This window comes from Hibiscus syriacus, unplaced genomic scaffold, assembly GCF_006381635.1.
Source record: "Hibiscus syriacus cultivar Baekdansim isolate YM2019G1 unplaced genomic scaffold, ASM638163v2 tig00000773_pilon, whole genome shotgun sequence".
Lineage (NCBI taxonomy): Eukaryota > Viridiplantae > Streptophyta > Magnoliopsida > Malvales > Malvaceae > Hibiscus > Hibiscus syriacus.
Genome location: NW_024061823.1, coordinates 1,491,894 through 1,504,815, shown reverse-complemented (window position 1 = coordinate 1,504,815; position 12,922 = coordinate 1,491,894).

Genomic DNA, 12,922 nt, shown 5'->3' with positions numbered 1-12,922 from the left:
TGTTTCCGTATCAGCAAAGTGTAGAGATATATGATTTACATCCGAGCGAAGTAGACTGCCTTCCATTATATATCTGCAAAAGAATTATATTAGTAAAATATTAAATAAAGTAAATACATAATAGTAAAAATATTATAAAATATACCTTAAAAAGATAGAGTATTTGAGAGAAATTTAGAGAATTTGAGAAAATTTGGTGTGATAAAAGTGATTGAGGATGGGGTATTTATAGGAAGGATGGGGACGTGAAGGGGTGGGTATTTAGCGGTATAGCGCATCCCCTGCACCGCGCTATACCCCACGTGTCAGATACCCAGATATAGCACAGATCAGGGGGCGCGTTATACCCACGTGGCGCCAGATCACCGTATATCACGGGGCAGGGGCGCGCTATACCCACGTGACGCCAAATCAGCATATAGCACGATTCAGGAGACGCGCTTTACTGCTACGGGTGTTAGATTAAAAAATATAATCTAATCGGTGTTAGATCGATAAATATACCGATCACCGATGATTTATTTAGAAAATTGCCACTATCATAAATCTTTTTAAATTTCAAAATAATCTTTTATCCATTCTTTCACTCAATCCCATTACACCTATTTATTCCACTTTCATTTTCTTCACAACCCTAAAGCCCTTGAAAACCTCTCTTCTATTTTTCTTCTTTGATCTACAAATTACCATGGCACCTAAAAAGAAATCGAGCTCAGGAACATAAGCCTGAACACCGATTCCGCCTTTGCTGGCACTGTCCTCGACGGAGTAAGTCACACGGTTTATGGATGACGAGTACAGACAACGCTATGAGGAGGAATTTGAGGGCTGAGATTTCTGTTATGAGCAAGGTTTTGATTTGTCAACAGAAGAGGAGCTTCAAATCTTTGATTGTATCTCTCAGTTGATCACTCAGGGAAGTTGGGGAAATTTTGTGAACACCCGGGTGACATAAATCAGCACACTATTTGGGAATTTTACAGTAATCTTTTCGATTAGACTAAGCGTCTAGTCTTTGTTTAAGAGAAGATGGTCCACTGGTTGGCCAAACCGATAATTCAATTGTTGGGTATCGCTGAAGCGCCTTGCGAGCATACAACATTTTTGCAAAATTTAACCGACGAGGAGTGGAGCAAGTAGGGAGAGATGTTTGTTTACCCGGTCGGTCTTGCACGAAATCAACTACTGGTGTTCGAACCATGAGATGATTAGATCTCCATCGTGATGCACTAGTATGGTTTATTTTTCTTAGAATTGGTTAATGCCACCCATGCATTCTTCCACTCACTAAGGATCGAATCTTGTTACTTCATTCCATTTTATTTGGAAGAAAAATTAATGTTGGAAAAATAATTTCTGCTGAAATATTTGCTTGTGGTCAGAAGACTTCTGGATATTTATATTTTCCATTGCTAATTACTTATATGTGCTCTCAAGCACAAGTAGTTGTTTTGTCTTCTGATAATCTTTTAGAGAATTGAAGCCCAATCACCCTGACTGTTGTACGGTGAACATTGTTAAAGGAAGGGCTGGACCTTAATGAAGCTCCTGGGGAACATTCTGTTCCCATGGCTATTGCGCAACTCCCGCCTATTGATGATCGAACCTTGGAGGGCCTCAAAACAACTATAGCATTGATTGGTGTTAAGCTAAACCAGGCTATGGCATTGCTAAGTCATTCTCTTTAGAAGTAGTCACAGATGCACAACGCCCAGGTTCAATATTGGGAGTATGCCCAAAAAAGGGATGTGATGACCAAGACTATGTTCCTAAATGCAACCATTGTTGTTGATGAGCCAAAGTTGGATGTAGTGACAGTCATTCATAATGTTATAGTTACTGTTGGAAAATTAGTTGTTGCGAGTCAGCCGAAGAACACTCCCATCGCACAGGCTGTTGAAGCTACAAGATCTGTACCAGACACACAACAAAAGTTGGATGCCAAAGCATCAACAACTCCAGTCTTTTAGGCGGTTATGACGAAAGCCTCAACAGTGTCGACCAATCAAAAGAGGAAAAGCTTGGTGAAGGACAATACAACAACAAAGCAGCTCCGCCTGAACGTTATTAGCCCCCGAAAAAGTCTAAGAAAGCCCACTTAGGGGAGTGCTGCTTCTCTTTATCATATTTTAGTTTGTTTTATTTTATTTTTGTTACATGCATTAGGGACAATGCATCCCTTAAGTTTGGGGGTGTGTTGTTAGGTTTAAATGTTGCATTTAGGAACATAGTTTGCATATAGAATTGCATTGGTAATGCCTTAGGATAGTTTTGAAAAATTAATAAGTAGTTTAGGGAATTTTGATGATGTCCGATGATGAATATTAATTGAAAAGAAAAGCTATAGGAAATGTTGTAGAAACCCTTCGAATTAAGGATCCTTAGATTTTTTTTTACACATAGGTGTATGTTTTCAATACTTAGAGAATTTAGAAATCTTCAAGCTGTAAATCTCTTATCTTTATTAGATGCTATAGTAATTATTTTTAATAAAACAATTGAGATTCTTAGGGAATAAGTTGCGTAATGCTGGTAATAGCTCCAACATAGTGAGAGAAATAAATTGGAATTCCAACATTGGTGAGGAAATATTGTTGTAGCATTGAATACCTTTAACAAGTAGGTGTGAATTTTTCTAACTTAGCTAAGTATTGGTTGAATGTACCAATATTTCACGCACTGCACACTGAGGATTCTGATTTTGAGGGGATGACATGATATTTTCTTATTTGAGATTACATATATGCTTTATAGCATTTACTGAGGGCTGGAAAAGAAACTTTTCTACTTGGTTATTTTTTATTGGTTATTCTATGGCATTGTTGTTAGTTAGGTGTTTCATGCATGTTTTGCTTGAGGACAAGCAAACGCTTAGGTTTGGGGTGTGATAACTATCCAGAAGAGTTATCTTTGGTAGCCTTAATTATCTAAGTTTAGTTTGAACTTGAAGAAATTGAAGAGTCATTCATCAATTTGGGAGATTGAGACATTTCTAGATGAAACGGAAGTCGGAATCACATTCATAGGTTCGAAAATGTGTGGGTTGGAAAGTTTAAGTTTCATCGATCGGCCGATGAGACGACCAACGACTGTAGATGTGACGGCCGGCGAGTCCGTCCGTTTAGTTTTTAGCGGCGGATACTAAAATAAAACAAAAACTAAACTTTAGGTATAGTTTAAAAAAACAAAAGTTTAAATACTAAAATAAACCAAAACTGATACTTTACGTATTAAACACATAATTTACCTTATTTTATATACGTCTTGAATTTTCAAAGTAAAATTAATGCTCATTGTTATTTGACAAAAAAAATAGACATATCAGAATGCTTGTAGTGTGATAAGAGGTTTATATAATTTAGGGTAAAGTACACATTTAGTACCTAAACTATCACTTTTATTCCATTTTACTACCTAAACTTTTAATTTTTTTTAAAACATACCTAATGTTTACTTTTTATTTTATTTTAGTACCCCACGGTTAAAAATTTAGGTAATAAAATAAAACAAAAAGTTAACAGTAGGGTATTAAAATGAAACAAAAAGTTGACGACAGGTACTAAAATGAAACAAAAAGTTGACGACATGTACTAAAATGAAACAAAAAGTAAATGTTAGGTATGATTTTGAAAAAATTTAAAGTTTAGGTACTAAAACGGAACAAAAGTGATATTTTAGGTAATAATATGTAGTTTGCCCTATAATTTAACTATTTCACAGATATCACGATTCAGTTCACAAATAAATCGAGTCATAGTAATATTATCATCATTTTCAATTTCATTTAGAAATTTTATTAGTTGTACAGTCTGGACAACTTCAAATTACTGTAATTTTCAATTCAAAGAGTATGATCTTTTGATATAATAAAATGTTGTTTTAATCGAATAATTAAAAATATTATATTTAAAATAATAAAAATTATGTAATGAAATGAGTGATTAAAATATAATTTATAAAAAATGTTTTTGAATTTTTCGATAACTAAAAGTAAAACTGAGAAATATATGATAGCGCAAAATGAATTCCGTTCCACATTATTATCCTCCAGTACTGGCATAACTTGTAGTGGCAGAACTTAATTTTCTATTCTCCCAAATCTTTCACAAGATTTAGCTTGAAATCTGAAGTCAGTAATGATAAATACATTATATTTGTCAACAATTTTATATGTTACTTTCAGAAGGCAATTAACTTTAATAGTATGAATAATATGTGATGTCCAATAAATTATATCCCATCTTTTAATCTTATAATCAGAATTTGATTTTATTCACATTTATAAAATATAGGAAAAAATCTTCCCTTTGTAAACAATATATATATATATATAGGAAAAATATAAAAATAGTCCATCGACTATAGGGAATTGCTTTGTTGAGTACCTCGATTATTGAAAATTACAAAATGGTCACCCGACTATCCATTATGTTCCAAACTCATCATCTTCTATTAAAAAATTAACATTCACATGGGTTTGACGTTAATATGTTAACTGAGATACAATAGTTGTTTGAAATTATGAGATCATATTTTATCATATCTCAATTAACAAGTTAACGTATAACTCAGAATACCATCAAATGTTTAATGGAAAATGACGAGTTTAGAACATAGCGAATAGTCGAGTGGTCATTTTGTAATTTTTAATAGTTGAGAGACTCAATGAAGCAATTATTTATAGTCACATTATAATATACTCTTTGCTCATTTAAAAATGAGAAAATAAATACAAAATAGAAAAAAATAAAATAAAAAATAAATAAGGGTTTACTCTCATATACTTAGCTAGATAAGTATGTATTATGTCGAACCATATCAATTAATTTGAAGAGTAGATACTCATACAAATGAATCATATGCCAGGAACTAGATTTGAACTGGTGACACGAGGATTTTCAGTCTTTTGCTCTACCAACTGAGCTATCCCGATCATTACCAACGCATTATTCTCATAGTACAAGATGGCTTGGGTCCATGTCAATTAAAAATGAAAACAAAAAAACACGAAAAAGTATAAATTAAAAGTCTCGAACAAAAATTTCTTGGATCTTTAAAAATAAGACTTTGTAAATTTCTACATGAGTAATCATATGGATTATGAATAATTCAAATAGGTATTCCTTGCTCAAGAGATTTGTACGTATATCATTTATATCACAATATATCATAAGACTTATGCTCCAAATTTTGGGTTAGTAGTTTGGCTAACCTGAAAGTGTTTAGACAAACCCATTAGTCTTGTAGGAGAGTTTGGTCCATTTGAAACTTGAGTTGGGCTTGGCTTGGGGCCCAATTATCATAAAAGTGGCATTTTAGTCTTAGGAAGAAGGTTGAAGGACCAAGGAAGTAATTATATCATTGATCAAAATAAAAGCTGAAAAAAAATTAAGGATTGGTGATATCACGTTTGATATCTCTTTTAGCTCACAAAAGGCTTCGTTTTCTTCTTCTCCAAGCCTTCATCTTCTTTATTCTCCCCTTTAAGTTAGACAAGTTAAAAGTGATAACTTGGTAACCTTGATAATCTTGTTTGACATTTCAACTGTAAGAATCGAAACCGACACCTCTAGAGATTCAATTTGAGACCACAAGATCAAGTTTTGGCCATGGTTCTCAGAATGTGGGTTTTAGTAGGGTTTGAGAAAACTTAGCTATTCAACCATTTTTGAAAAGATTTCAGCTTTAGAAAGTGTTTTTAATACCTTTCTAACCTCCCAAACCAGCTAGTAATTGATTTCTCGCTTAATGAGAGAAGTTGGAGAAAGCTTCAAAGCTAGGGGAAATAAAAGCTTGTCTTGGGTTTAGCCTTAGACACTTTCAGTAGCTTAGAATCACAAGGTAACTCACTTCTAACTCAACTCTACCACATATAGCTCATTAGGTGTGTTTTGGTAGGTTGCATAAGTTCGAAACATGTTCATGGTAGATTTTTTTTTGGTGTTTTCAGCCTGTTTATGGACTCTTTATGACCCTTATTATCAAACATAACACTTTAATAAAAATTGGGAACCTTAATAGGACATTTTGTGCTGAAAGTTGGTATTTTTCGTGCCCAAATCAGGGCACTTCTAGGTCCAACTATTAGAACTGGAAGAATAGTACCGATACTATTCTTCAACTGGTGAAAAATGAGGAAATTTTCTAAAGGGAGTATCGATACTCATACAGAGAGTATCGATACTACAGGCCCGATTTCAATACTCATAGGGTGGTATTGATACCGTGGGCACAAATCAAATTTCAAAATACATTTTTGGTATCGATACTCAAGCTAGAGTATCAATACTCCTAATAGGGATATCGTTACTAGGTAATTTTCAAAACATCAAACCTAATTTTGGCATTAATACTCAGTCTTGTATCCCCAACATCAGAGTATTAATACTCATCTAGGAGTATCGATACCACCTAACCTAATTAGCCCATATTAGTTAGTAGTTATCGATACCAGTAGGTGGGTATCGATACTCAGGGTTCAGTATCGATATTGACTCGTCAGTATTGGTACCCACAAACATTTTTTGATAAATAATCCAATGAGTAAGGGATTAGACTTAAGGGGCCAAATACATCAGAGTAATAACAAATAAAACTACAAATGAGAACAATAATAATCTCACAACAGTAGAAATAATAACAACTAGGATGGCATAAAACTAGCCTTGTTTGATGCTCGAGAAATAGCCAGGACACCTGAATCATTCTTTTGCATAATATGACAGTTAGTGGATATCTAGGTCAGTACCAAGGCACTTCAGCAGCTGAAGTGTATACGGCTTAAAACAGGCTCAGTTTAGGCCTAGAATCAGCTAAACCTACAGCTCTAATACCAATAAATGTAACACCCTTGACCCATATACGTATATGAATACAAGTCAAAGATGTCACATAGCTTTACATACATTCTAAGGTTGAAAAATCAGTAAAATTTTAAAATGTATCCAATTTAATCCTTTCAATAAATAATATAATCACGTAAAATCATATTATAGTATTTAAGCCTCCAAATCAATATCAGTTTCAGGCAACAACTAGACAGATCTATATTATTCCATATTATAAGATAAATTGTCTAATTTAAAATATTTCTTTACTCTGTCAAAATATAATTTTTATCTAAAATACAAAATTTAAATTTGTATTTATATCCATAATAACATATCTTAGACTTTTCTTATTCGGATACATGTCATCTAGAAATTTTAAAATAGTAGAATATCATTACTTATACATGTAACTTTTCTTTATTGATTGATACCCACTTAGCTTTACCTATGCGTGAAAATTATCACATACTAAGTATAAACTTAGTGAGACATTATAAAAAAACTAAAGTGATATAAATATCAAACTTAACAACATCTAAACAACATATTCACTTATATAAAACTTAATAATATCATAACAATTTAAAACATTAACTTAAATTCCAATAAAATCACTAAATATCCAAATTGATTTATTCAAGCCATTTTTCCTCATCAGGGACTTGAAAATCATCTCATGATTTTATCAAAACCATGATAAACAATATCATACAAAATAGTCATATCAAAGCCATAATGAATAATATCATACGTAATAGTCATATCATTTTCTTTTTTATTCATATACAATACAAAACTTTCATATCTCATTTTCATCTTTCACTTTTATATTCACTTTCACGTTTAATTTTCATAATACCTACTTTTACATTTCAGAACTCATTCTCAGATTCAAAACTTGTTTCCAGACTCATAACTTATTTTAGATTCATAACTTAATTTTAGATTCATAGCTTATTTTTCAAGTTCATAGCCCAATGCATATTTATGAAAATGCAAGGTACGTGAGTCAGACGAGTGTACGCAATAAGCACTTCAGTGCTATCATCAAAATCAGACTATGCACTCCAAGTGCAATATCACTTGCACCAACTGTGCTATACATAATGTACATAAATGTACCATATCATAATCATAATCACTCCACCTTATGTTTTTCCATTAATTATTATATGTTATAGAATTATCAATAACTCAATATATACAACTTTTCATATCGTAACAAGATGAGCACTTCATGCCCTAAATCATTCATAGAAATTTATAGAAATATCATGGAAATAATCCATAATGAAATAAAAACATACTTTAAAATAATTGAGTAAATAAATGCACTTTCTTATTATTACTTTCTCTTTTAAATATATAAATATTGTATTTCCTTGTCTAATAAATATCTTAACTTATTATGTCAATGTAATAACATTGACTCATTTCAAAAATTCTAATATTACATATATCATAAGAGTATCATAACATACATAGTTTACCACATTCTAAATTTTATTTCATATTCTGACAGCTTGCACTACCTTCAAAGAAATATTATTTTGTATTAATTTATACACTGAAAAATTATTTTGTTTATACCACTGGAACTAGACTCAAATAAAAATCTAACCATACAATACACTTCTTCTAGTTCATCTTGTACAATTTATAGTGAATTTTCAAAGTTGACTTACAGAAGTTGTTTTGAGCATAATCTGTTGCCCTGTTTTCTGATCTATCCTTGATTAAAAATTCATATATTTTGGTATACTTCTTAAAATCGGTAGTCGTTTGTTCTCAATAAAACTAAACTGATATAAGAATCTAACGACATAAAAATCATCCCATAATCATTTATATAGAATTTATGTTGATTTTCTAAACTTACTATTCAAAACACAAATTTGGGCAGATTTCACTAACTTATATTTTCAGCTTATTCACTAATTCTATTAGCATACCAAATGAACATATACGCATGAATAACAAAATTTCATAACACTTAAGAGTCACTTCTTACCATAGTAACTTCATCATTGGCTCATGGCAAGCCAATGTTTGCACGATATCATAAATACAAATTAAATAGGAACTCACCTGGAGTCCTTAACTTGCAATTTTCCTTAGAAATTCACATTTCATCCTTAAGCTCTCCTTAGCTTTAACATTGTTTGATTTTGATTTCAAGCACACAATCTAAATGAACATCATTTACAAAACATGTACATTTCAAACCACATGTTAAAATCTCACTAACATAGGCACGCAATAGAAAATAAATTCCTAAAAATCTTTCGATGTTCATTCGATACTAATTACATGTCACAACATAAATATTGACTTTAAAACTTCAAGTTGACCATTCAAGTCCCTTTTTATCCAAATTCACCCAAATTTCACATAACCTTTTTTCAACTTTCCATTTTAACTACTAATTATGAATTCTTTTAGAATTCATCTCAACTTTTACATTTTATTCTAAATAGTCATTTGCCCTTTTAATTAATTCAAGTCTCAAACAACTTAATTAAATTTCCAGCATCTAATTTCCAGCCCAATACCTCAAAAAAATCCCATTATTACCACTTAAGTCACTAACTTTTTTCAATATTTGCCATTTATTACTCAAACTTCCCAACATAATCAAATTTCACATTCTAACACCAAATTCATCACTCTGTCATTAATTTCCAGATAGTACTTCATGAATTGAATAATTACACACCAGCCCTGTAAGTTTTAAAAATTGCATAGCTTCCCCAACTTTCTCAAAATTATAAATTGGTCCAAATAACTTTCTAAAGCTTGTAGGATCCTTCTTACATCATTTTTAACCCTTGTATAATTTTTCCATAATTTTTATCACTTCCAAAAGCTTAGGCCGAATGTTAAGGGGGTGGGGTTTCATGATTTCACTTGATTTCAATTTGATTCGAGCATGAAATCAACCTCTATTCAACATTTTAAAACCTTTACAATCAAAATCCTAACTCAATTTCATCAAATCACAAACTTCCCCTAATTTAGGGTTTAGGTCAAAATCAATATAGCATTTCTAGGTGGTTTTAATCATCAAACAAGCTTGGCAATGATTTTAGAGCCTCAAGAACCTCAAAATCTATCACTAATTCATAAAACCCTAATATTAACATAAACCCTAAAATTTGGGAACTCAACATTCAAGAAAGATTAGCATGCAATAATGGTACCAAATGATAGAGCTTTTCGAGTAAAACAATTTTCTATTTTACGGTTCAATCCAAAATCCAAAGGAAATTGTTCAAAAAATGAAAAATAAAATTTCTCTTACCTAAGTTATGAGGAGCACGAAATGGAGGTTGAGGAAGGCATTATTTTCATGAAATTTCTAGATAATTTCATGTTAATTTGTCATTTATTAAGTTTAAATGAATTTAAAATTCATTTAATTGAGAAATGACAATTTCACCCTTAATAAAACTTGATAATTACATCCATACCTTAACACATGTTACTTATCATCGTCTAAAGTCAAAGATGAACAAATTATTTTCCATTTACAACTTTACCCATGCACTTTTCCAAAAATTTCAATCTTGCCATTTTTCATCTAACAGTCCAAATTGAACATGTAAATAAATTCTCAAATTCAATGCTCTATATTATTTTCCATCATTTTAAAAATGTGGAAATAATATTTAAGCTTAATTTAATATCTTTCAAATTTTTTAAAAATTTATATTCGATCAGATTTACCAAATTTGTACTAAACTTTAACACTTTATAACTTTTAACATAAATTTCATATCAAAAATCTAATTCTCACTAAAACGTCATTCTTGGGGTTAAACTATTCATTTATGGGATCAAAACACCTAAATTTTGAAAATTATACTTTTGTTCCTTAAATGTTTCAAAACTTTATACTTTGGCCACTAAACTTTCAAAATTTACATTTCAGTCACTAACCAAAATTTGGGGCATTACAGGTTGTGCTACTGTGCGCTGATCATATCAGCATTGTATCTTAGGAGGCAGACGACCCAAACATCTTGTGCACCAAAGAGTGGCTGAAAATCTCTCTTACAGAAAACTGAGTAGTTGCAGTCCTCAACTTGTTTCCAGTTTATTATTCGAGTTCTTTACTCTAAATTGTATCTCTTCCATTATTAATATTTTTTTATTTTATTGTTTTTTATATGTAACAAAAATGTTGGGATATTCGATGAAGCTCAATTGAACAACCAAATGTTGCCAAGCGGGGTTGAAGTGGTTTTGAGAAAAATTTAGGGATTAAGGAGATTTAAAAAGATAGACAATTGATGCATAAGGATTTATAGTGGTTCGACTTCTCAACCAAGTCTACATCCACTACCTTAGCTCCTCACAAAGGATTTTCCAACAAATTCACTAATTTGCTCTTTCTTTTTCACATGATAAAGAGATAACCTTTACAAATCACTAGCTTTTCACAGGCTAAGCTAGAACGACTCCCCTTTTACAAAAGGAATAAAATGTAAACAAAAAAACCTGTCTAAGGTATGTGTTTACAAAGAATTAAGCTCACAAGAACAAAAATATTTACAATAGAAATGAGAATAGGAATGAAAAACTCTTATATTGTGTTTGATTGCTTGGATAGTTGTTCTCACCTTTCTTCAAGCGTCTTGAACTTGTATTTATATGTTAGAATTAGTTTGTTGCCGTTTCTAGCTGTTGGAGATGATTTCTAACCGTTTGGGGATGTTTTCTGTGCAAAATAAAGTTGCCCAGAACAGAGGGTATTGATACTCCTATAGGGAGTATCGGTACTACCTTTGTAATATTTAAATAAAACTAGTCGTTGGGCCTGACAATATCGATACTAAGACTATGGTATTGATACTACTATGTGTAGTAGTATCGGTACCCCTTTGGATATAAGTACCTATTTTGCATTCTAGAATTTGAGCAAGCTGGTAGTATCGATGCTACCTTGAGAGTATCCATACTTCTCTTACCTTTGGTATCAGTACCATATGAACAGTATCAGTACTGTTCATGCAATATTGATATTGTAAGAAAAATATCGGTGTTACGTACCCAGAAAAGCATTTTTGTGCTCAAATTCTGTTTTAATGGACTTTGAATTATTTTTGAAAACTTTGAAAAAAATTCAATTCAAGTCCAAAAACATTCTGCCTTAATTTGTTATATAAAAACATTATAAAACATAAGTCAACAATCTCCCCCTTTTTGATATAACAAAACATTTGAAAAATTAATTTTGGTAAAACTCCCCCTTAATAAAATATTTAATGAAAAAGAGCAATATTTGGAAAATATTAAAGCTCCGCTTTTTCCTTCTTAAAATTGAATTTTTCAAACTCATATTTCTCCCCCTTTTTATTATATAAAAAATAATTCAACTTTAAAGTTCAAAAATAACAATGGATAGTAAGTGGTAAATTTTAGCAAAAATAATTTGAAAAATCAAAAGCTCCCCCTTAATAAATCCATTCCAAACAAGTATGTTCCAAATCACCATGAAAATGGCAATGTGAGCATTTTGCCAATTTTAAACATAATGAGTTGTTTTTAGAAATTATTTTTTTCTTTTGTTAAACTCTCAAGCTTAACTTTCAAATAAAAAAATTCTTTTTCAAAATCATTGATTTTGATTTTTGAAATTTCTAAATCATTTTTCAAAATTTCATTTGATTTTCAAAATCAACTTTTGCTTTCAAATTAAATCATTTTCAACTTTATATTTTGAAATTAATTTCTTATATTTGGAATTCATGGTCTCAAATTCCAAATACAACTTATTATAAGCATCTTGTAACTCATCAAAAGAATGTGAATTTAATTCATATGAGTTAGAAGATACCTTGGGCTCTTCATGAGTCATTAGAGACACCACCTTTGTTGGTTCTTCTTTCTTGTCTCTATAGATTTCCTCAAGCTTATTCCAAAGCTCCTTGGCATTCGAACAAGAATAAACTCCTTCATAGATATCAGTACCAAATGCAAAAAACACCATGTGCATGACCTTGTCATTTTGTTGAGCTTTATTCCGTTCTTGGTCACTCCACTTCTTCGTCTTCTTAGTTGGAGAGGAATCCATTCTCGATCATCTCCCA